The sequence below is a fragment of the Chroicocephalus ridibundus genome, chromosome 3, assembly GCF_963924245.1.
Source record: "Chroicocephalus ridibundus chromosome 3, bChrRid1.1, whole genome shotgun sequence".
Classification (NCBI taxonomy): Eukaryota; Metazoa; Chordata; class Aves; order Charadriiformes; family Laridae; genus Chroicocephalus; species Chroicocephalus ridibundus.
The window spans coordinates 1,650,884-1,675,008 of NC_086286.1; the positions used below are offsets into that span (position 1 = coordinate 1,650,884).

Genomic DNA, 24,125 nt, shown 5'->3' on the forward strand with positions numbered 1-24,125 from the left:
TTCTTGCAAATTGCTCTTCTACTACAGGTGGCCCAAGCCTGTTATTGATCTTACTCAACAGTTAGCTGAAACCATGGGCACACACCACAAAATGTTATGGGCTGTAATTTCATTACTATGTCAATACTGCCTATCCCCTCGGATCACCTTCTTCTCTGATACTGTGTCTTGGTGAAGCTGAGGCATAAATGAAAAGCAGCTGACTTGAGATTAATGTGGTCAAAGCAGCTTTGATGCAGGATCATGGGCAGAAGTGTTTGAACTTGGAGGCGCCATCTCAGCTAAAGACCTCTGCCCAGTGATCAGCGGGTTACTGTGTTACTTCTTGCAGCTAGAGTATCTGCTTCTCAGTTCATCTTGCAAAACAATTACTCTGTTCCCTACCAAAAATATTCTCGAATATGTGACTAAGCTAAGTGACTATGTTTGCAATAGTGGGGACAGAGAGTGATTTTTTGCAGCCCTTAGTTTATATTGGAGATACATAGATGGGCGAATAAAATTAAAAATTGTTGCAATCTTTGAAGTTCTTCCTCCTTCACCCTTTGAAAGTTTATGTCACAGACTTTATAAAGGCTCAGCGTTCAGACAAATTGCTCTCTCTGCACAGTATTGTGTAAGGATACCATATAGTTCCTCCCATGTGTGTCTCTTGTCTAACTGAAAGCTCTTTGGGGAAGGTGATGTCTCTTAATATGTGCTCTGAGACCAGTGTCCCACTTTTGCCTGAGATCTTGAGATGCTGGTGAAATTCGAGTAACGATTGCAGCCATGTATGAATGATTCAGTTCTGATTTTTTAAAAGTGTTCTGTTTTACTATCTCATTCAAGAGCAAGAAAGCAAAAATAGGCCATTTAGGGAAATTATGCCTAATAATGGACCTTAAGCACCTCAGCACTGAGCCCATCACTGACAGAGGTTTTGGTATGCTCAGTACTTTCTCAAGAGATATCCAAGGGACACTGTAGGGACAGGAGTGACTGATGCCTTGATCAAAGTTGTGTTTTGGGCTCAGATGACTTGGGGATTCTTCTGGAAGTTTAGTGTTGTAGAAATGTAGAATCAGACTGTTTGTTAACCCAAATACTTCTACATATAACAACTGATTCAGTGATTCCACTTTATTTTAAGCTGGAAGATGTAGGGCCAGTGTGGCACACTGGAAAACTTTAAAGTATATCCAAGTCTTCCTGAAGAATCATTTTAAAATAATCCATTATCTTGTTTTCGAAGAATTCACGATCCAGGACCAGCTTCAGGCTGTTCTGAAGGACAAAATGCATCCCGAGTAACAGCTTGAAGGAGAACTACAAAACAATTTCCCTAGGGCTAATAATTTAGACAATTGAATTTTATTCACCATAAATATGTCAAATGTCCTAGACGAGCAGTAATGCCTCTGTTGGCATCTTTTTGGTGACTGCATCCCTCTTGGTCCTTATAGAAAGACCTCTGAAGAATGTGGCTGAGGAATGGAAAGATGTAGGGAACTTGAGCAATAATATTTTTGTAATGAAAATATTTTGTAACAAAAAACGGTTGTCTTTGCAACTTCCATGCTTTTGTGCATTCGGTGCCTTTGTATCTGGCTGAAATTTCTTTAGACCAGTTTTTGTGTTGTTTTCTTGTGTGTTGAAACTTTTTCAGCAGTGTTAAGTCACCTTATTTTCCATACTTTTGCCATGGACTCCCCTTATCCCCCTCCCCTGTGTCAGCTCCAGAGCTGCAGATTTCTTCTGCCCATAATCAGTTTCTGAGTCAGTTTGGGTGACCTTGATTCCAGCTGCAATTTTGTGACTTCTGTGTCACTGCTTCACTTTTCTTTGTGTTTCCCTTCTCACCCTTTCTCTGCCTTGCCCGTTTAAGACTATAAGCCTTTCCATAGAATTTTTCCATACAGGATATAGCCTGGGGTATTATTTTTTAATATTCTAATAAACGTGTGCGTAAGTGTGAAAGTGCGTGTGTGTCTACAGTACCAGAAATATCCTAAACCCTTTCTAGGCATGTGAGAAGTTTCCTTTGCTTGAAACTGCTTACATTTAGAAGGCCTGCTCCTGCAATCCAGCATGTTGTGCCGAGTCCTGGTCTTGATTAGAGAGCCCTGACCATGCACACAGGTTCCTCTGTGCCATCCTTTTGCAAAAGCAGTGGCTGGATGCATAGTAGTGCAGAAAAACAGTAGAAAGCAGCAAATGTGTTGTTTTAATTTGGGGGGAAAAAACCCACCAAACCCCAGCAACCTTTGTCCATATGCAATTTTTATTCTTTCAGTGTTGCCTACTTGTTGTCTTTTTATTTAGCTTGTTTGTTTAAAAATGCGCTCACAAACTTTTGCTTTGATTCCAAGTTGGCTCATTTAGCACCACTCTCTTAAAGCTTGCCTTTTATCATGTATTGCTTTCTTGATTGTTTAAACTCTCACTGCTCCAGTATCTAAATGTGTGGGCATGGTCTTAAGATGATGGTCTCACTTTCAAATAGGAGTATCAAAAACACTTAGCAATGTGCTTGCAAAGCTTGCAAAGTGATTTTAAATCCTCTGATAGAAGCTATCTATTATAATCGCGCCAAGTACTATTATTAACGTCTTCAGCCTCTCCATTCTGTTTTTGCTCGAGCCATGCCCAAGAACAATTAGCTGTTTGTTTGACCCACATTATAACATCAACTCTCCATTATGATAACAGTGGGCTGACTAAGAACAACACATCATCTTCGGATTTAATGGGGCAGAAGACTGCAAAGGGCCAAACCCTTCTTGATAAAATGCCCTGAAGTCATCAACTTTATGCAGAGGTGGATCTGGCACAATGTGGTTTCTATAGCTGTATCTCATTGTTACGTGCAAATGTAGGACTGATATCAATGACATTGCAGCAGATTAGTCATAAATCGCTGTTAAAGATAACAAATACTGTAGGGAAACTCAGCATCACAATCTCTGTTGTCTTTAAGGGAGCCAAAATTATTTTATCCTGTCTGTTGGTATGCATGCAAATGAGAAATGAAGAATTTGAGGAAGAGGGAACACACATGCAAATACTTCTCACTAGCTATGCTGTTCGTCATTAAAAATCATGTATGCAGGGACTTCTGCTTTTATAAGGTAGGTGGCCAATATAGTGGCTCATCAGTGGATGGACACCATACCAAGGACATCACAGTGCATTGTATATACTAATTTTCTGGATAGAACTGTTGGTATGACACATTGTAGATGGAATTGCCTCTTGTCTTGTATAAACTGTGTTTGTAGAACATAACCTGCAAATATATTGCATTCCGAGGTCCTGTGGCTTAAAATGTATATATTGGTCCGATAAATGGCATTGTATTATCTGTTTTATGCTTCTACTGAATGCAGAACATGTGCTGCTAAGAAACAAAAAGGACATGCATTTATTTTCAGGCATAGGACTTTGCAACCACTTGGGAAGAATATTCTTGATTGAGAACCAAAACATTCCATGATGCTTAACAAACCTGCAAATTGAAAAATCAACATCTGCCCTGTGTAGCAACATAGCAGGAGAAAGACCTATAACCTGAAAAATTCAAAATATTCCTTAAATTATATTTCTGTGCACTTTCAAAATTGCTACTCTCTGAATCAAAAGTCTCAAGCTGTTTTTATCTGAGAGCATATGTTGTGTCGATAGACAATATCTCAGCCTGTAGTTGTACATGAAAAGCCCTGCTGCATAACATAATGGACAGTCCTTTGAACATGAAGCTGCATCTCAGTGAATGCTCCTATAAAAATATTTTAAAATAAATGATATGCATCATTAAATCACTGAGGACGACTAACTCAATTGTAGAAAACCCCCAACTCCTGCAATCACAGCTACGGTACTTATTTGAATATTTTAGTTTTCACCTGGGCAGCCAATGAAAGCGAGCGAGGCACAGTCCGCATTCAAACAGATGAAGGCACTACTCGAAAAGAAACGGAGAGAAACCTGTGATTATGTAGTTACCGTAATGCTGGCTGCTTGCTTAATGTCTGCGTGGGATTTTTTTGCCGTTTCCCTTATTTACATATCACAGACATGTCTTTATAAAGTTACTTTAAATAATTTATTAGATTGATCTTTTCAAAATTCTGCTCAAGCTAGGTGTCATTAGGAAAAGTTATTTAAACTTATTTAAAGGTTTGTGCCTGAGTAGGGCATTTACCTGCCTCACTGCTGATATTCTAAAAATACCTCCATGTCCATACTATTATCCATTCTTCACGTCCAATTGCTCTGTTATGGTAATAGTCAGAAGCACACCATGTAGTAATTACTTACAGCTGACTTAAGAAAAGAATATTCAACTCCCCCACTGTTCCACTAGAAGGTCTTTATGCACTATTAACTCATTCCTGTTTATTAATACTCTACTGGTAATTCTGGCTGCTGCTTTTTAGGTTTGTAATAGGAGGACTATTAAACAGCAATTATTGACCATATGGGTTAGTGAATATTTGCAGTGGTTGTTGGGTGGTTGTTTTGTTGGGTTTTTTTTATCCTCTTAAGTTGTTTTTAAGGAGCCACATCACAATATAGTGGTGCAACTTTACATCTGCCTGGGATTAACAGTTTTGGCAGCGTTCCCCACCTAGAAAATGCAAATTCCATATTTCAGAAATATCAGCTGAAGCTGTGAAAATACAGAACAATTTAAAAAACATTAAAACACTGTGCCAGACAAAGTGAAAGTCTTTGTCTTCCTTTTTTTCTTTTTCCTAGCACTATACGGTTTGATCTTTTTTCTTGTCTATCCGTCTTTTTCTGTTTCTCTGTTGTTTTTTTCAGTTTTTAGGTCTTGTCCTAGAATTTGAAATGGTCAAGTGTAAATTTCGAACTAATAAAACTTCGTCTAGAAAAATGTGAATTATTGCACTTCTATGAACTAGAAATCTGCCTTCCTCAGTAAGCTTGTCCAGAGAGAAGATTCAGGAGAGATAAAATTACGGCAATTATCTCTCAAATCGCTGGGCTGAAAAAAATGGTGTCTTCCCCCCTTTCCTCTTCTGCTTCCCCCTCCCTCCCTGCCCCCGGCTTTTTAAAAATCTACTTAAAATCTAACTGCAGTTTCTGCCTTACCAGCAGCAATAGCTGTCACTCATCCATGTTTGTAGCCGTGACTCCTTTTCCCACTGCTCTGCACTGGGAAGGCCAAACCAACTCGCAGTTTTGGCATCCGCTTTTATTATGGTGAAAAAATGAACCCACTGAAAGATGGGAGGGGAGAAAAGGGTGAGGTGGAAGGAAGATGCAAGACTTTAGTAGGGTAAGATGGAGCAAAAATGAGAAAGTGTAAAAAGTATGGGATGTGGTATAGGAGAAGAAGCATGGATGCTAGAAAAGAGGCAGCGCATCCTGGCTGCAGAGGGCAGAACATAAGGCTGCCATTCCTGGCCCCGTTATTTCATTTCTCCTTGTGCCTTATGAGACAATTCCGTCAGCATGAAAGAAGGTGTCTTTGGGAGCATTGATGGCTGCTGGTGAATTCTGCAGGACATAAAAAACTTTATTGTAAACAAAAATGATTTGGTAAATGAGTTGATTTTCAATACAAAAGCACTGTGCTACAAGCAAATATTTTGCAAAATATGTTCTCATTTTTAAATTCTATTTGGGATTGTCTCTAATGCTATTCAAAAAAAGTCAAACTTTCAAAACCAATTACTTGTATTTGCCACTGACTCTGCTTTTCTTCTAGAATTTTCTTAATCCTTTAATACTATTCTTTCACTTTCTTAGTTCTCCTACTTGTGTGTGTTTGACTTGGATTACGAGTCTTAGCTGTGTCAGTGTGGTCTTCTGAGCTGATGACCAGTAATAACTCCAGTTAGACATAATTGTGGGCACAGTTGTTTCTGATGATCGTTGCATCATTCAAAAACCTCTGCAATACTAAAATAACTAATGTCAAAAATAATTAATTTGGAGTTTGAAATCTGCTACTTTATTGCTAACAAAACACTCTGTTGTTGTTTCTTTTTATTTTTTCTTTTTTTTTTTTTAAGTTGAAATGCTTTCTTAGACTGAGAAAACAAATTAGAAAAGATGGTTAGGTATGATGTCATCACAGAAGCAGTTTCTAACTTAGTTCAAATAAGTTACATTCTCATCATTTACTGCTTGACCTGTCAAGATACAGGGGTCTTAAGTGCAGCCACATATATAGGAGGCTTGCGCAGGCATGAAAGTCTGCTAACGCCATACTAGAAATAATTATGTAACAGCACCAAAAGCTGCCCAGCTTCTGGGCTCTTGAAAGAAAAACGGAGGTTCTATTCTGTTTACACGTATCATACCAGAATGCCAAACTGTCATTCATTCTAAAAATAAACATCACGTCATGAAGTCTTTTGTTCTATATTGCTGCCTCGGTTTCCATTATAAAATTTGTGTGTGGTGTATTATACCAAAAGCATTCCCTCCTTCATCAGTTATTGCTTGGAAGGTGTATATTTTTTCATAAAAGCTGGTGCACTTTAGTTTGATGGCTTTTAGATCCTGAATGGTGCAGAGACCTTTTTTCCCCAGGTGGCAAAGGTAAGAGAGGAAGAACTGAAGGGATGTGCCCTTGGTAGAGAGGCATGGGACTGGTGTAAGGTGGGAGGTCCTTGCTCATGGACTTTACTCCTGCCTTCCCTGAAATAGCTGCACAACACTGGTAGGAATCTGTTGAGTGACATTAGACAAGGGGCTGAAGATATAAAAAGGTGACATTGATTTTATTGCTTAGAAATATAGGCTATTTAATTTTCTGTATGTGCCTGGCATCTTTGCCACGCTGCTGGATTTTTTTTCTTGTATAGATTGTTATTTAAAATCATTGTTCAGGTGGATAGGTGTCATTCCAAGTTTGAAATAAACGAATAACTGGGAATCCTGAGTGAGATGGCCTTTGATGCGCTGCAGGGCTGCAGTGGGTCTCCAAGTACGGGCCACATGCAAAATTTACACGAGATTGATGTCAGAGCCATCAGGAGGCTGCCACGGCTGCCGGGCTCGACAATTTAACATTGAATATCATAGATTTGTGAGGAAGGGCCTTACCTCTGAACCCAAAAAAGAGAGCTGAGTTTGCATCAGTTAAATGCTTGACTCTTTTATCCCTAATTTAAACCTGCCCTGAAAGAGTCAATTATATTCTAGTAAGAGAATGTTCAGAAATTATGTTTTTACAAGATAAAATGACAGGTTAAAACTAACTGTGCTGCTGGTATGTAGCTTAGTCAATCTGGTAAATTAGTAGAGCATGATATTCTTGGAGAAAGTGGAGTGTAGGAGCAATCCCTGAACACGCTTCAAGAAAAATGTTGTGCGAGTGATTCAGCTCTTCTCGCTGTTGCAGGGAAGAGATTAGAGATGCACCACTTTGTCAGTTCATCTCCTTAACTCATAATATATTATTTATTACAAGGATTGGGTTCCTTAAGCCTGTCTGCTTTTTTTTCTTTTAAGATATCACTGACTATTTGATCTTGAGGGCTTATTTTTTATTATAATTATTATTATTATGTAGAGGTGTGTGGGGAGGGAAGCATTTTGGGCTACAGCAAAACCCCAGCTTTTTAACAGACGGAGTGTCAGTGTTTTCATCTTGTTTTCGCACTTTTTACACCTCGTGCTGGTGGTGTGATTGTGGTTGGTTCAAGTACATCTGGGCTCCCCCATAGCCTTGCATTTCAGAGACTCTCTGACTCTGGTATAATTTGTTTCTCCCTTTCCTGGTATAACCAAGCACGAACTCTCAGTGTGAGATGTAAACTGATATGCCATCTGTATGTTAAATGATTATGTCTCACCTTAAAAACCCAGTGTTAGCCAGGCTTGTTGTGCCGCACATCCACCCTCCCGTGGCCCTCAGGCTGCCCCCGCCTGTCTCAGTACACACACCAAGAAACACACACACTCACGTGTGTGTGCACAGCTCTGGGATGCAGCGTTTTTCATGATGGCACCGTGCATCCCCAGTGAAGGTTGTGAAGTGTGCTGGGTTTGTGTTTGCACTCCTGTGAGCACGTGGATGCCGTGTCTCAGAGCACAAGCGGCTCCTTCTTTCGTGCCTGAAGTAAGCTCTGTGAACGAGGAACAGAAAAATAGACCAAACAGCTGTAGAATACTTTCAGCCCTTTTTTTGAAACCTGCAGAAAATGGTTTTAATGTCAGTTTTACAGTATGTAAAAAAAAAAAAAAATCTTTAAAAAATTAAAAAATCATGGAGTGTTTCATGTTCTGATTGAGCTGTCACATCAGGAGTGTGTCTGAGGGAGGAAGAACATCAGAGCACATTCCCCACAGAAGTACATGCGAGAGGAAACCCCAGTGGCTGGGGCAGGAGGCGCGAATTTGGTAGAACTGCTGCTGCAGAGCAGCAGACTGTGGTGCGGGAGGTACGACTGCAGGCGTTACATCAGCTACTTCAATTGCAGATGCGCAATGACTTTTCATGCAGTAGCATACTTAAAGGAATGAGGATAATATCAGACCTATTGAATAAATTGACAATTTCATTTTCTATGGCTAAAGCTGTTGGGAAAGGAAGAGGCCTGTGAAGATGCTGATTTTCCCATCCCACATCTAATATCCAAATGACATTTTACAGGAAAATGGTAACTCCTAGTGACATCCAACAGAAGATGGCCACTGTTGAATCAGTTGTTCTTCTCTAGCAGTTTTTTGGGGGGGCAGTGCTGCTTTGCTCTCTTGCCATCTGACACAGTGCTTGTTCTTGTTCCTCACATGGTCAGTGGGGATGAGAGTTAGCAGCACCGGGTCTGCTGAAGGAAAAGCAGGGCAGACAGTCACTTCAAACTGGGACATATGGTGGTTCTCGTGACGCTCATGGAGCCTGTTAGCTAAACTGCTTTAGACACCTTGAATTCATTTGACAGGATTTGAAAGGTAACACATGTTTTGTTAAAAGAAAAAAAGAGATCTTATCACAAATCATCCCCCTTTTTTATAAAAAAAAAAGAAAAGTAAAGCTTGTGATAAGACCTGTTCTTCTTTTTAAAAAAAACAAACAACCCAACCCCCAAAACTTACTAACCAGTAAACTAATGAAAACATTAATACTTAACCTTATTCAAGTTACCCAAAGTATCTTAACAGAGGGCCAGGTGCATTCTTGACATAGCTGGTGTTACAAGGTAGATTCTTCCATTTGTCAAATGTTTAGAAGAAGCCTTTCATTTAGAAGGAAAGGCAGTTTTGTGGAAAAGGTGACTTGTGAGAGTTAAAATAGAAAATAAAACAATTAGACAAGAATAAACTTGCTGTGAGGTTGGCAATCTGAGAACAAAACTGCCATGACTTTGTTCAGTTCCCAAAAAGGTAATTTTAGTATGTTGGATTAAAAGAATTGGTCTCATCACCTGAGCTAGATACAAAAAAATATTAAAAGATATTAAAAGAACATCAAATTAAGATGTAGCAATATGACATATCCCCATTCTTTTCTCTCTTTGCCCCTCTCTCACCAGACTGTTGATAAGAACAGAAGAAGGAACAGATGGTGGCACCATCCTGCCTCAGCGCCAAACACTGCCCTCGAGTTGTACATGGCGCAAAAAGCATCCCCGTGTGGAGAAGCAGATAGTGCTCCTGCAAAGTGTAAGTGTCTGCTATGTTATATTCCTTTACAAAGAAACCCCACAACAACAACAGTTAACCCCCCTGTGTCTGTCTTAATTGGCATTTTCAGGAAATTCCTTCCTAAATGTTGTTTTGAGATCAGAGAGAAATACCTGCTTCATAACATTCAATGGTCACTCAAGATCTCCACTTCCTTCCCTGTCTGCCATTCCACCCTGTTGTCCATCCTTGTACTGACTGAAACGTTTTGGGTTCATTTATTATAAGTTTTGGTAAATCTTTCATAATAGATTTTGGGTTTTGCAGCTTAACGATCATAGAATCCTTCCTAAGATTTATTGTCAGTTTCACTTGACCTGGGGGTCAGAACTTAAAATGTTTGATGGAATTTGTTGCAGAATCAGGGAATGTTGTGAAAGTTGCTATTTTTGGTTTCTGTTTTGCTGTATCTAGAAAGTATAGACTTTTTAAATAATGTTTTCTTGCCTGTTCAAAATATGATGAATGTGTGTGTGTTTCATGAACTTCGGTTTCTGGACAACCTGATTTGTATTGTTCCTGATGCAAAGACATCCAAGATTTTAGAATTTTACAGTTCCTTAAAAAAAAACCCCACTTCCCAGTAAAGGTGTAGAGTGCCACAGTGGGAATTTAAGCCTCCTGGTAATCAGTTTGCTTTTCGTAGTTACCTTTCGCAGACCCTGCCGAAGGGTTCATAGACTCTTCCAGTCTCTCTGGAAACACTGCTCTGTACAACGATACATGGTTACGAGAGGGCAATGGCCGTATTGGAGCTGGTGTGGACCAAATGTTTATAGGAGATAGGACTGGTGCTGGCCCAGGGCCATTTTGTAAAACGCGGACTGGGTTGCTGGCTTCCTTCTGCAAGCTCCTGTTGCACCCAGCAAAGTACTTTGGCTTTCCTAGCACTCTAGCTAACTGGAAGAGGCAGCCCCATAGCAGCGAGTGGAAGAGATGCAGTCTAGCAAATGGTATTTCATCCAAATGGGGCCAAAAAGAAATTAAGTTTAGCAAGGAAAACAAGTTTCATCAGTTAAGGCAATAAAACACAGTCCCGGAGCAAGTCAATAATGCTCAATTGACAGCCAGTCAATATTTGTACTGGATTAACTTTTCAAGCAATGTGGAGATTTCGGGGGGTTTTATGTAAACACTGTAAATAGGTTGGGACACTAAAGTATGTTTACAAATACCGCATGTCAGATTAGATTAGTATCACTTCCAGGGAGCGGGATTTTTCCTACCACGAAAGAGACATTTACATCTTGTGAAATGAACACAGATATGCATTTTTTTGTTCATCAAATATATTCAAAAATGTAGCTGGGCAGATCTCATGGCAATGGTGCACAGAGCGCTTCAAAGGACAACTTCTGTCTGAGGCCAGATTCACTCACCTTCTATATGTGCCGCTCACAAGCTCTGACAGGTAGAGCTGCAGGTTAGATGGCATCATGGCTGCAACTTGATTAACATGAATGCTGTAGGAATTGATTTAAATTTTCAGGTTAATGTAATGGGAAAAGCTATTAAGAAATATGCTCCGTGTTTCTAGTACTTGCTTCTTGCTGAAGGATGAGGCAATATGCATAGAGAGGACTGAAATGAGACCAAAACGTTCTCGTTTCTAACATCTGTAACTCTAGGCTCCGTCCATTTGTTTACAAGTCTTGCAGCTCTTCAGTGGCAGCTTCTCAGTGGCATACCTAGCATTACTTCTAACCAATAAAAAATTGATTTACTGTTTCCAAAACTGGAATAAAGTGGACAAACATTTCAAGAGGAAAGTACAGTTATTTAAAGTGCCTTTTTCTTTCATTACTTCGTCCCCAGTTTTCCTGACTCGCTCCCCTATTATAAGGGGCTTGGATCATTTCAAAATTCCCAGTTTTCTAGAAGTAACAGAGGGTGGTTAGGCCCACCCTGCTTGTCCCCAGGCATAGGAACAAGGACAGGCAGAATCTGGCACTGCCCAGACTGGCAAAACAGCCCAAGCATATCTGGTTTCATCTGTGTGAAACACATGCACTGCACTAGTGACATCCACACAGGTAACACATCACCAAGAACCCCCTTGCTGGAAGGTAGATAACTGTATTTTATTGTTATTCCTTTTATTTCTCCTACCCTTTTTCTTTTTTCCTTACAAAAGGTAATTAGGCCATAAACAGAGGTCTTGACAACTAATTTTATCTGCAGCAAAATTAATATCATAAGCAACAGATAATTTTAGCTAAGCAAAATTAAAAAATATATTTTTATGACATTTTAAAAACAAACAAAAAAAAATCTAATTTTTTTCTCCCTGAACTTCTCTTACCTAGCTATTTTGATACGTTTGGAGATGCTCACTCATTTAGGGAACAAATGTTCTGTGTACTTCCTGCCTCAACAGCAGGCCTTGCTGCTCTCAGCCCGCCGTACAAAGTCGCTTTTCATTTCCTCTCTCTTGTTCTCTGGTTCCTTTCAAAGAAGAAATGATCTGAGGGAAAGACATTGCTTTTCTTACCCCTAAATTTTCATTGACATTAATAGGAGTCAGGTGGCCAAATCCCTGCACACAGCTTTGAAAATTTAAGGTTTAACTTTTTTTTTTTTTTCCTGGGCACATTCTTGGAGTTGTGAATCCTCTGAAAACGATATTAAATATGCAACCATGCCATGTCAGCAGTGCCTAGAGAGTTTATCTACAAAACTATCATCTACCTTCCAAATCTATAACCCTAAAATATTGATTGGTTAAAAGGTAGTGGATAAAGATTAAGACAGCGCGGCAGCAGATTACCCTAATCAAATAAAAAGACTATTAACAGAGCTGCTCACAGTCCTGAAGATGCTGGTTTGAAATACAGATGTCTTAACTGAAGTCTCATTTTTTGAATGCATTTTTGAATGCATTTAAATAAATTACCAAATAGAAAGCAGAGAAAACCCCCACACATTCCGGACAGTAAAATTCCTTTTATGCATTTCAGTAAGTAGTTGGAACTTTTAAAGATCTTTTCATTAAATAGTGAGAAGTCGAGCACTGGATTCTCAGTTTAGAGAGCTCCATAGGCACACGTGTGATTTAGAACCTGTGATGATTGCGTGTGTGGACATCAATGTGAGTGCGTGTGTAGTAGAAGATAGGAACAAGGTAACGGCTTGAGAGCAAAGCATAGGACTAAAGTCAGCAGTTCTGCTTAAAGAGAACTCATTTTCAGTCTATATTTTATTGTTTGGGAATAGTCTTTCTAGAGGATGGATTTTGGTTGGCAAAATTTAAGGCCTTATTTACCCAGGTCTTATTGTCTGCTTGGAGCCAAAGCAGTCAGGTTATAGGGTCCAGGGGTCTGCACAGGTACCAAGTGTCTCGCGTGTAGCATACACTGTCTGCTCAAACCCAGACCCTTACTTTGATTTGGAGCCCTAGGACCCATTAGAAAATTGTCCCTGCTTAAAACCAGCAACAGGTTCAACTGGCTTGGAATTTGTCACATTTTATTTATCATTGAAGGCCATATGCTTATTAATGTTCAGTAAGAGTAAGCTACTGGGAATACTACTTGGAAAAGAGCAACATTTGTCACTAATGCTTTTAATGTATAGTGGGAATTTTTATCCAGCCAAAGGCTGAGTTGTGGTTTATCCTCTTGAAAGAATTTCCCATTGAGTGACGGCTAAGCACGGATTGAGCTAATAACCCATGCCCTAGGTTACTGAAGTCATGGAGACAGAAGGAGAAAATAGGGTGGGTAATGTATTAATTTTCATCCGTTATGGACAATACTATTAAATTACTGACTCGTGTTGAAATAATGTGTCACCAATTAATAATCTCATTTCAACTTCCTAAACTTTCCTACCTAAAAATTTTGATTTAAAAAGACAAGATTTAAGAATGTGTGAAAAAGGTTTTGGCGCTATAACTAGTTGGTATGGAGGTCTTTTGTTTTTGTTTTAAATGGCACCTAATTTTAAGTCCCAGTGTAAATGAGGTTTTAAAAGTTTTTAACAGTGATGTAGATAAATTTGGAATTAAAATTGAGATCTGAAATGTTGTGTTGCTCCACTTTTAAAAATAAGTTCCCTTCTCATTTGCAATTAAGATGTCTAGAATTTGCATAAAATGTGTGAAATTAGAGATAATTGAAATACAGTAGCTATAAATATGTCTGCTCCATTTGAAAAATAAATAAAATGTCCACTAAAAGGGTGCGAAAGCCGTACCCCTTCTCTTGTTTCTCACATTTGGATCTCTGGCGTTTTTCACACTTGTATAGCTAATTTTTATTGCAAAACAATATGTTACATTTGTAGCAGTTGTGGGAATGCAGAATAGCCCCTGGCAGCTCTGTAAAAAATGGAATGTTAGGAACACATTTAGAAGAATACAGCTTTCAATTTCATCCACAGCATTGATGTCGTGGAATCATATTAAGTGTGATCTAACACAAAAAAAAAAAAAAAAAGGCAAAGCAAATGTTATGGAAAATACTTAAAATAAGCTATTATTTAAAGTATATTCATTCTATCCTGTTTCTTATGTTTTCATAACATAAAAAGTTGTCATGATATAGTGTGTTTTCAGGGAGTGCGGTGAGAATCAAAACCCAGGTTAGTGCTGTTGGTGCGTGTCTCGAGTGCCACCGCGCGATCCGCAGCTACGCATTTCTGCCACAGTATGAATAAACACGGCGTGGTTGGACCACGCTGCAGCACATCAGTGGGGGGCCTGGGAGGGGACCCGTGGAGGAGCATGTGCTGCTCCTGTGCTGAGGACCGCCGTGCGTGTACATGGTGCACAGGGAAGGTTTTACTTGCTTTTCCACCCGAAAAGCCAGCACTATTTGGCGCTTTTGCTGATGTCTACTTCCAAATAGTTGGTACGAGTTGCTGTCCGGCAGCCAGCAGGCAGTGCGAGAGGTGGTGCCTTCTTCCCAGTGCGGAGCCATCCCCTTCATGTACTCTGATTTCTGCTGGCCCAGTGTGTTAGCATTCAGCTCTGTTGCCAGATTCTTGTTTTTTTGGCTGCAGAGCAAAATGCTACTGCTGTGCAACCAAGTTGGCACAAGGAACTGTATCTTTCACGGATAATGGAACTGGAAAGACGGACCTCTACCATATTGTCAAATTATACCTTATTAGTGTGTGCTCTCGTGAATGTCTGCCACTAGAGTCGTGGAGTATCTCACATACAAATTGTAAAGACGTTTCTCTAACTCCAATCTTGGAACTCAGAAAAATATTATTCATATAATACCCCATGCATCTTTTTTAGTGAAATTGCACTGCGATGTCCTGTCATTTTCGATGCTGTGCAGTGTTTCTGTTACTGGGGAACACCAATCAACTTCAAAAGAGCTGCTTTGGTGTAGAAATGGGCAGCTATTCAACTACTCTGCATCCAACACAAATACCCACCGCAATTTCATGTAATTCACACAAAACTGAATTGGAAGGCCTAGGTGAAGGTTACTGCACTGATCTGTCAGTGCTCCCCATCCTGTAATATTATTTCTGGAAACCCTGTTTTCTGGAGGTGTTCCTTGCAGAGGGAATTATGCCAAAACAAAAGCGTTTACGTGCAGGTAACATAAATTCAGATGGTTATTTTAGCATCGATGGCTCCTTCAGTAGTTCCGTCCTGTTCTTTGTTGCAGCAGTGACGGTCACAAGAAATCTTGTGGTACCCTAGCTTGGAAATTTAATTGTTTCTTTACCCATCTCTTCCCTACCCCCAGGGTGTACTTATTAGTAAATCTCCATACTATATTCCTGGCAGAGGTATGGGTGTATACTGGACTCAGGTGCCTCACTTCAAATCTTATATGATTCCTGATTTAGGGATAAGAATTATGAGGAGGAGACAGGTTTCCAGGATGTATTTGAGGAGTGCTGAAATGTTAATGCATTAAGACTGAAACTGTGGGATTTAAATCACTACATTGAGTAGCATATAGTACAGAGAGATTGATCCCAGAAAGGTACCAGAGAGGTTGTGTCTCATACAGGCCTAACCACTATGGAGTCATTCTTCAGAGACAGACCAAGCGACAGAAGAACCACAGCCTTACCTGCAAGGTGCCTTTTCATATGTGCTTTTTTCTCTCCTTTTAAGTTGTCCTCAAGGAAAAATAAGAGCAAAAAGTCCCCGTGCTTCTCACTGCACATCTACAGCACTTCATAAATAATAGTAGCTGTTTTAAAAGCAGGGGACAGGCAGAGGGTTACAATGGATGAAAGCTAGTTAGTGAGTTAGCTAGATAAATGCTTAAAAGAACAGCAGCAAAGATAATCCTGCATTTATTTCTGGGGGTTTCACCAGATGACCCTTTTCTGTCTTTTTCGATCTGTGTTTCTTGAGTCAAAGCAAAGGCTGTGCAGAAACCTGAAAAACAAACCTGCGAATTTGGGGTATCCCTGTGATTTGCGATTGTTCCTCTTTTGGCCCATCACTTTAATTTCTGAGCATCTGCCGAATTTCATGTCCAGTGTGGAGTGGCATTGTGAGTGAGCCATTGCAGAGACTCTCCCCGGTACAGACAGAGACGAGTTCGCTCTAAACTTATAGAGTGACATGTGCAAAATTGATCATTTCAAGAGCCTTTTGTATAACACAAAACTTCAAGCAGAGAACCCAAGGCATTTCCTTTCATCAACCTGGTTCTAATTTGATCAAAGCACTAAAAAATTCAGCCCGCCTTATTTCCTGTCCAGTTCTTTTACACTTTACAGCACATTATATATCAATCTCATATCCCTGAATTTTAAGAAGCAACGAGTTATATAATTGGATCAACAGTTGCCAATCACTCTAGCACAGCACTGCATTATTACTAAGCTGACTATAATTTTGAAGCTCTTTTTTATTATGCGTATGACTATATTCTCACAGTATACATATTAGGACAGCTGAATGAGCCCCTTAAGGAAAATAAGGGTTCAGATAACATTGGCAGGGTAGATAGACTAACAGAACTGAGGATTCACCCTGTTGCAGCCGTATTGCCTCATGGCACAATTTCAGGAGGAAGGAATAGAACAGTAGCCGTGTGCTTTCTATTAATCCTACCTGCAAATCAGAATATTGCAACAGTGGTGAAGTTGACCATCTTTGTATGCTTAAGCAAATTAAAAATCAAATGTGTTTTCTGGTCTCAAATATAGTGGGTCACATAAGAATTTTGCATTATGTAGATCTTTAAATCCCATTCCTTCACTCTCCGAACTCCCTCCCCATAGACACACGCACACACAAAAGTTCAAAATCAAGCCATTCTGGCTACTGCATGTGCAACATACCGTCCTGGTTCGTTATGCAATTGTCATTTGCATGTGACAAAAGCAAGCACTGTTTCATTTCAGTAATTTACCCAATTATATAAGATTGTTAAAAATGTTAAGTAAATAATATTTTTCCTCCCCTTAGCCCGAGATGCTAGTGTTCTTTGAAAGACCTTGAATCTCGTCTCAGTAGGATCTCCATAAATAAAACTGAGTGACAGCCTTTTAGAAAACTCCATGTTTTATACCATTAATTCACAGATAAGCATTGTTAGTCAAATAAGCATTTAATTCCCAATAGCCTGAATATTTCAATACGTTGTAGCAAACAAATAAATAGAATATACACAATGGCAAACAAATTATGGAAAATATTCCATAGAGTTGACATATGAACTCATAACCTCTTAGGTAAAGGTGAATGACTATTAATATAATTTCATTATTATAAGGACCTCCCTCCTTTTTTTTTTTTTGTTCCTGTGCAATTCATTCGTATGCATTAGCTTGAAAGAATTAAACCTGTAAATCATAGCTTAGGCAATAATAATAATATGAAGAAAACGACGTGATTTCTTCTGGTTTTGCCACTCCAAACTCAGACATTTACTGGCTCATACCTGTTTCTGGATTGGCTTTTTGTCTCCCTCTTTCTCTTTCTGTGTATAGACACAAAGACGTGCACATTTGTGTATGGTTTTAGGTGTATATATGCTTTATACGAACATATACATACATATGTTTACAATATAGTCAGTTTTAAACAGTGAATGCATTTCATATATTTTACATATGTGTAGACACAGACAAAAGCATACGTGTGTAAAAATGTAATGTCTCTCCTCGGCACTCTGATTCTGTGCCCTACAGGACTTCACCAGGAAAAACTCTGCAGCAAAATGCAGCTTTAAGCATCTCACTATAATTAAAATTGCCCAGTAATTTTCAGACAAACTCATAACATTCAGGTGAGGAAATGCCTGGATTTGGAATTCTGTGGGTTTTTCAGAAAAAGATTCTGATTATTATTTTTTTTTTTTTTACAAGGGTCAGTGTTCCCTTCATGTTGTATATATTTAGATCTCAAATTAGGATAGGTGCCTGCCCTTCCTACCACTGCGCATTGTACACAGGCTGATAAACTGAAATAAGTGGGCTTATCACTTTTGAAGCCTGTTTTACAGTACTGTATTTTTTCTTTAGCAATTCATGCTGTGTTTTTAAGTAATGCAATAAAAACACTTCACCATCTTCCTGTATAAAATTGATTGTTGCATGAGGAGCGTGGTCATCTTCGTCTGCTGCTGCGTTCTTTCTTCAAAAAGCCCAACAGCACACACAGAAAACAAGCCCACATGCAGTTGAATGTGTATGTGCAAGCATGTGCATGCAGACAGAACTAAATATATCTCCTATGCTACAATTACAGGAATTGTATAATCCAAAAAACAAGCCCTGTGCCCTCTTCCACCCACCCCCCATGCCCATCCCTAGGATAATAGGAGATTTGAAATTCCCATTTTCAGACTCACTACAGATTAATATGGTTCAGCATAGATACTTATTTCTCTGATAGTTTCCCATGCATCTTCACAGTGAAGTTGATAGAAATTACTCCAGCAGAATGCGTAAAGCAGATGTTATCCCATTAATTAGCTCTGGACCTGAGCAGGCTCAAGACTTTCCCATTTTCAGGCCGATAGGAATTGGTCCCAGTGAGCGTGCTCCATATCCACATTTAGTATCATCTCATAAACAGCACTGAAAACACAGCAGGCCCTTGATGAAGATACATTAGCTTATTTCTAATTTAAAGTTATGTTGCTTAACCTTGATGTAATTGGTCACTGGTGACCAACTGTTTGTATAGTGAGTTGATGACCAAAGAGATGTAATAAATTATAAAACTTACTGCTTAAATAGAAGGAACGACTTCTGTTACAAGCCGTGCATGTAATAATGGTAAAATAATTACACCTCAAACAGAAGAGCCTTGGATCTGATAAAGCTAACAAAGTCTTTCAGATGAAGGTGTTTTCAGCCTGCTTTAAAGGACATGTACAAAATATTTTTTTTTTCTCTTCTGCAATATCTTACGTTGGCTGAATAGTCAACTTTCAAAGCTCAGCCTAATATTGATTAAAATAAATTGGTAAATCAAGATACTTTCTTTTTGAGGGGTTGCGGGGATTAAAGTAATTAACCAATTTCTGTGGTTAACAAGAAACAAAAGAAATTTGCACAAATAATTATATTCTGTACATCAATTCAAAGTCACTGCTAGACGTGTTTTAGAAAAGAGTTGATTAGCTGGTAGAATAACCAGGATAATAATCAACTATGGAAGTAAGTAATTGACACAACTTTAATGTTTAATAATGAATAGCATGCCGGGGGCAAAATAAAGGGAAATCTGCTTTCTGAGAACCAGTTCAGACCTAACATTTCCTAGGCCAAACGTAGCAATTGCCTGAGACTCTGGATCTGCTTCTGTGGTATTGTAGCAAAAGTAACAGGTGTAATTAAATTGAAAGCGTACAAGTAGCTGTATTAAATCTAGTAGTTTCTATATGCTGCAATTTAATTTCCAGCCTTTTGCCTGCTGAAGACTTAGAGCTTGATTTTAAAAATGCAGGAACGTAATGAACACCTACTCTTCTATGTCTGGTTTTCGTTTCTCAAATGGCATTGTATTAACAAACTGTTTGTTAAATCAATAAGAGTCAGGAATAAGCGTATGATTTGCTTGTCTCAGAAGCGATAATTTCTCTCTCTAAATATTTGCATTTAAAATTTGGGCTACCTCCAAATGCCCTAACTTCACAATAAAGAAATTGAGTTTATTTTTTTTAATTCTCATATTTCATTTCTTACAAGGACCTTCCGATAATTTAAACTATTTACAGTGCCTCAAAGATCATTATTTCCCCATGACTCCTCAGAGAAATATTGGAGCCACTCTATTTACTGCTGACATTAGATTTACCTTTGAAGACTGGTTTACGAAATGGAGACATTAGGATGTGAAAGTCATTATTTTTTTTACACTGCTCGGAATGCTAAGTTTTTGCGTTTGCTGTATTAGAGTAAACATTGCTATAGCTACTCAGTTTGTTATGGAAACTTGAAAAGCAGATGCATTAAGGTATTTTGTTTTTAAACACACGGTTCTTTATAAGGAAAAATATAAATACTCTTTGGGGGCTTGTCATGAATTTATATTTAAAAATACCCCCCCCCCCCCAACCAATGAATAAAAATGCTTTTTGGTGTTCTAAACGGATGCGGAGAATCGCTCAACCAATAGAAAAGCAGGTGGAGTAACACATCCTGATTCTTATAATTGAGGCTGTAAAGAAAGATGAGAGATACGTGCACTGTTTGTGTCACAGTAGTTGTGATCTGTGAAAATAACTTCAGAGCAGCCTTTCTTAATATTAAAATGACTCTGTTGCTGTTCAACTAAAAATCAATACGGCTCACAATTTTAATAAGGAACATGAATCTGAAAATGTGTTTAGTATCAGGTTATATAAACACACCCTAATGAGATACTATAAAATCCATCACATTAAAGGCTGGTTCCTACAAGGTATATTAGCTAAAAATGTTCAATATATTAGGTCAGTGTACAACACTACACATAATAAAGCAGGTCTGTCAAGGCAAGATGCATGTTTTGCCCCTTAAAACTGTTATGTTTTGCACATTTTATAAGGTTCTTTGAATACATGAATAAGATAAGTTATTCCCATCTCTTTCTTAAGCAATCTCAGAAATGGCTGTGACCTGAAATTGGAAATCTTGTAAACACCCATCCGAAGAAAATGTGTGCAGTTTTGTCTTAAAGAGATGGTACATGTTTAATTATCCCAACTTCTTCTAGGAGAATACTATTAACATACACATTAGCATCGTCCCATTGGTTCCTCCTGCTGCTCCACCTTAGGGGCAGCAATAGGAGCTAATCTTATTGCTCCCATGCGCATAATAATGAAATTTTGTCTTGTCTCTAAGGCAGTGTTCTTTGGTCTAAAGTACAGCAGGAAACATTTCTTTTTTTAGAAAATTCCTGACCAACTCGTTTAAAAAGATTTTAAAAATTAAAATTCTTCCTCTGTGAATACCAGAGCCTGCAGAACACGTTGCTTTGACTTGCGGATCAAAATTAAGCAATTGTGCAAATAAATTGCTCTGTATTCACATATGGAATACAGTATACTGTAGCTGCGGGTGTATTCAGCTCTTTGAAAAACTGGAAGCCGTGGATTTTATGTTATTTTTTTCCTGCAGTGTCCATATAGGCTATTCTCAAAGAATAACATAAGAACGAACAAACAAAAAGATATGGGTTTAATATAAAATACCTTTGCCTTTTTCTTGCAGTGTTCTACAGACTATAATGGGGAGAGGGAAAAAAAAAATACAGGCAAAAAAATACATGTGAATTCAAGGCTACTGAATTAAGGGAGGTTGTACCAACATTTCCCCCACTGTACATTATTTGTATTCAAGGTTTTTGAAATGACATTGTAATCTGATGATGCACCAGCCTATTATATTGTCTAGCAGGACAAATATCCTTGCGTTTTCTCTGTAGAACTAACACAATTTTTCCATGTCAGAGGTGCATAATATCCTGGCGGTCATAAGGAATGATGCTATTAATCCTCTTGGGCAATCTCCAGGTCTGATTATTAGGGAAATAAATTTGCATGCTGCATATGAGCTAGGTGAATCACCGAGAGCACAAATTATATTTCCTGACAGCAAGTTAGAGAATGGAGCCACATCGCTTTTTTATCTTTTTTTTTTTTTCCTCTGAAAGCTATAGAATTTCAATTCATTACATGAGATTGGTTAGAATTCAAGTCTCTTTTTAAGTTGATATTAAGTTGAGTCTGTTATCTCTGTGAAGGCTAGTAGGTTCCCCTGAGTATCCACCTAATCACTACTTAAAAAAATCGAAACGTATAGTTAGTGTCATGATTTAGGTACCAGAGCTACTTTATTTATCAGTGCAGAGTGAGATAATTTCAATTTGAGGCTCTGTAGCCCTCATGAATTTAACCGTCTTGAAAGCTTTTTTCCCCTCTCTCTCTTTCTCTCTCTGCCCCTTTTCTTCCCCCCCAGCCGGCCTTTTAGTGTGCATATTGTAATAATGCTTATTCTGGGCACCTGTTTCGCTGTTTTCCATGCATTTTCAGGCTGCTTTATTTATGGTATCATATATTTCATTGTATGTTTTGAAGATTTTGGGGTGAAACGCTATTTGGATTTCAGCTAAGAAATTTGGCTGTATTCTCTGTGCCAGTAGTACTGCCAGGCATTTCTGCTTTTCTTATCAATGATGAATGTATTTTTATTATTTTTACTCTTTGGCATCTGAGCAACCTTTTTGCATTATTAAATCTGAACAGGGAGAATGATAGCAAATGAGAGGAGAATAAATGGCTTTATGTCCTGATGTATTAATTAAGCAGACATTTATTATAATCAGGGTTTTATAGCTGTTGTAAAATGATATTTTTTCTTCCATGATATACATCCGTGTATGGTAACTTTTGTGGGCTGTTTTGAGGTTTAATAGATTTCTCTTTGAAATCCTGATCACTGGTGCTGTGCTGTACACGCAGACAACAAGCACAACCGAGCCCTGGAGTAGTGAGTATAGATGGATCCAGCTTGGAACGGAGGGAGGAATGTCTCCATTAAAGGTGGTGGTCGATAAACTCATACAGATCAGGTACAGCGTTCAGTTTGGGGGACTCTGAAATATCTCCTGCTACTCAGTGTAGCTGAGCAAAGCTTGAAGGCATAGAGAACCTCTACATTGGCCAGAGCTGTGATTGAAACAACAAGAGACAGGTAATATGTCTGATAATGCTAAATCTGAAGTGTTCTTAGTCATTTACTTATTCATGAACTACAGGCAACAGTACTGAAGGGAAGGGGATATATCTCTGACTCACGTTTTCATGTGTTGCCAAATATACAGCAAAGGAAGCACTTTTAATCATCTTATGTGAAATCTATTTAGGATTTGTCTGTTCTCTCATCCACTGGGTTTCTTTATGCTTCCTGAGCATAGCTGGTGCCATTTCTTTCCAGAACAAAGGTCCCTTTGTTTGTTTTCTCTTTGTTTGTTTTATTAATTTTCTTCTCAGCATATGGGTTGTGCTTATTCACAGGCAGGAAGTATTTCCCACATTTAGGAAAAGGAAATAGCCTTTGGAGAAAATTCAAAGAAAGTCCATTGGGGAGTGACTTGCCTGTGCGGAGTGTTATTTCCTATTCCTGAATAGAAACATCAGACTTATTTTTGGCATCAAATAGCAGTGCTGCTATAAACACTAGCCTCTTTAATTCCCATCTTGCAGTGGACATTTATACTAGAAACAGAGGGTGTTTGTTGCTCTCCTGACATGGGAACGGGGGATAAAAAAGGGAAAGTTTTAACAAAACTGCAAAATTGCCTCTCTCCTGTTGTCTGTGACGTAGCCTAGATCGCACTGATAACTCCTGAGCCCCAGCAGTGAAAATGAGGAGCCTATTAAACATGAGTTGTCTGAGGTTTTGGAAGTCACCACCTTGGTATCTGCCAGCAGAGCCATGACCAGTTCCTGTCACGAGGCTCCCTTCTCTCAGTCTCCTCTGGGGGAGGCCAGCAGGAAATGATGGGTGTTTTAATGGGCACTCCTTTTGGGGTGAGGCTGGGTCGTAAGGCCATTTATGTCTTTATAAATTGTAATAAATACATAAGATCAGCTGGTGAGAATGCCGAGAGAATGGAATATAACAATGCCTAGCCTGGCTGCGTCTCTGCAGCAGTAAATCCCAAACAGTGTGTGAGGAACAACTGGCAGAAAGGGCAGGGTAATAAGAATCATGAATGAACCAAAGGATGGCAGCTAGTAAAGCTTTTATTTCAAACTTTATCTATTACTGCCCCTCATCATGACACAGTGAAAATACTCTCCTGAAAATAGAAGAAAGGAGTTTTGAAATTGAACAGTCAGAAAGAAGGAAAAAAAAAAAAAACCAAATGGAAAAGATTAAAAACGGTAGTTTCTCAGAAAAAAATGTGGGTCTCATCAGTTGTTCTTTTGGATTTCTCCTTGTCTGTTAATGTCTGCAGTCTGTCTGTATCTTAAACCTTGCATCTAGCCGATCTCTGCAGGCACACAAGGGAAACCTGCTTAAATCAATTGTGCCCGAGTGTTCTGTGT

General features: G+C 38.8%; 1 long non-coding RNA gene across 6 annotated transcripts in view; it reads left to right on the forward strand.

The window, feature by feature from the left end:
• Positions 1–24,125, forward strand: part of LOC134513961 (uncharacterized) — a 497,182-nt gene that overhangs the window by 334,294 nt on the left and 138,763 nt on the right. For all 6 annotated transcript variants that reach the window (XR_010070574.1, XR_010070573.1, XR_010070572.1 and 3 more), the window contains exon 3: positions 9,495–9,624. This is a non-coding gene — a long non-coding RNA (uncharacterized LOC134513961). The remainder of the gene's footprint in view (positions 1–9,494; positions 9,625–24,125) is intronic.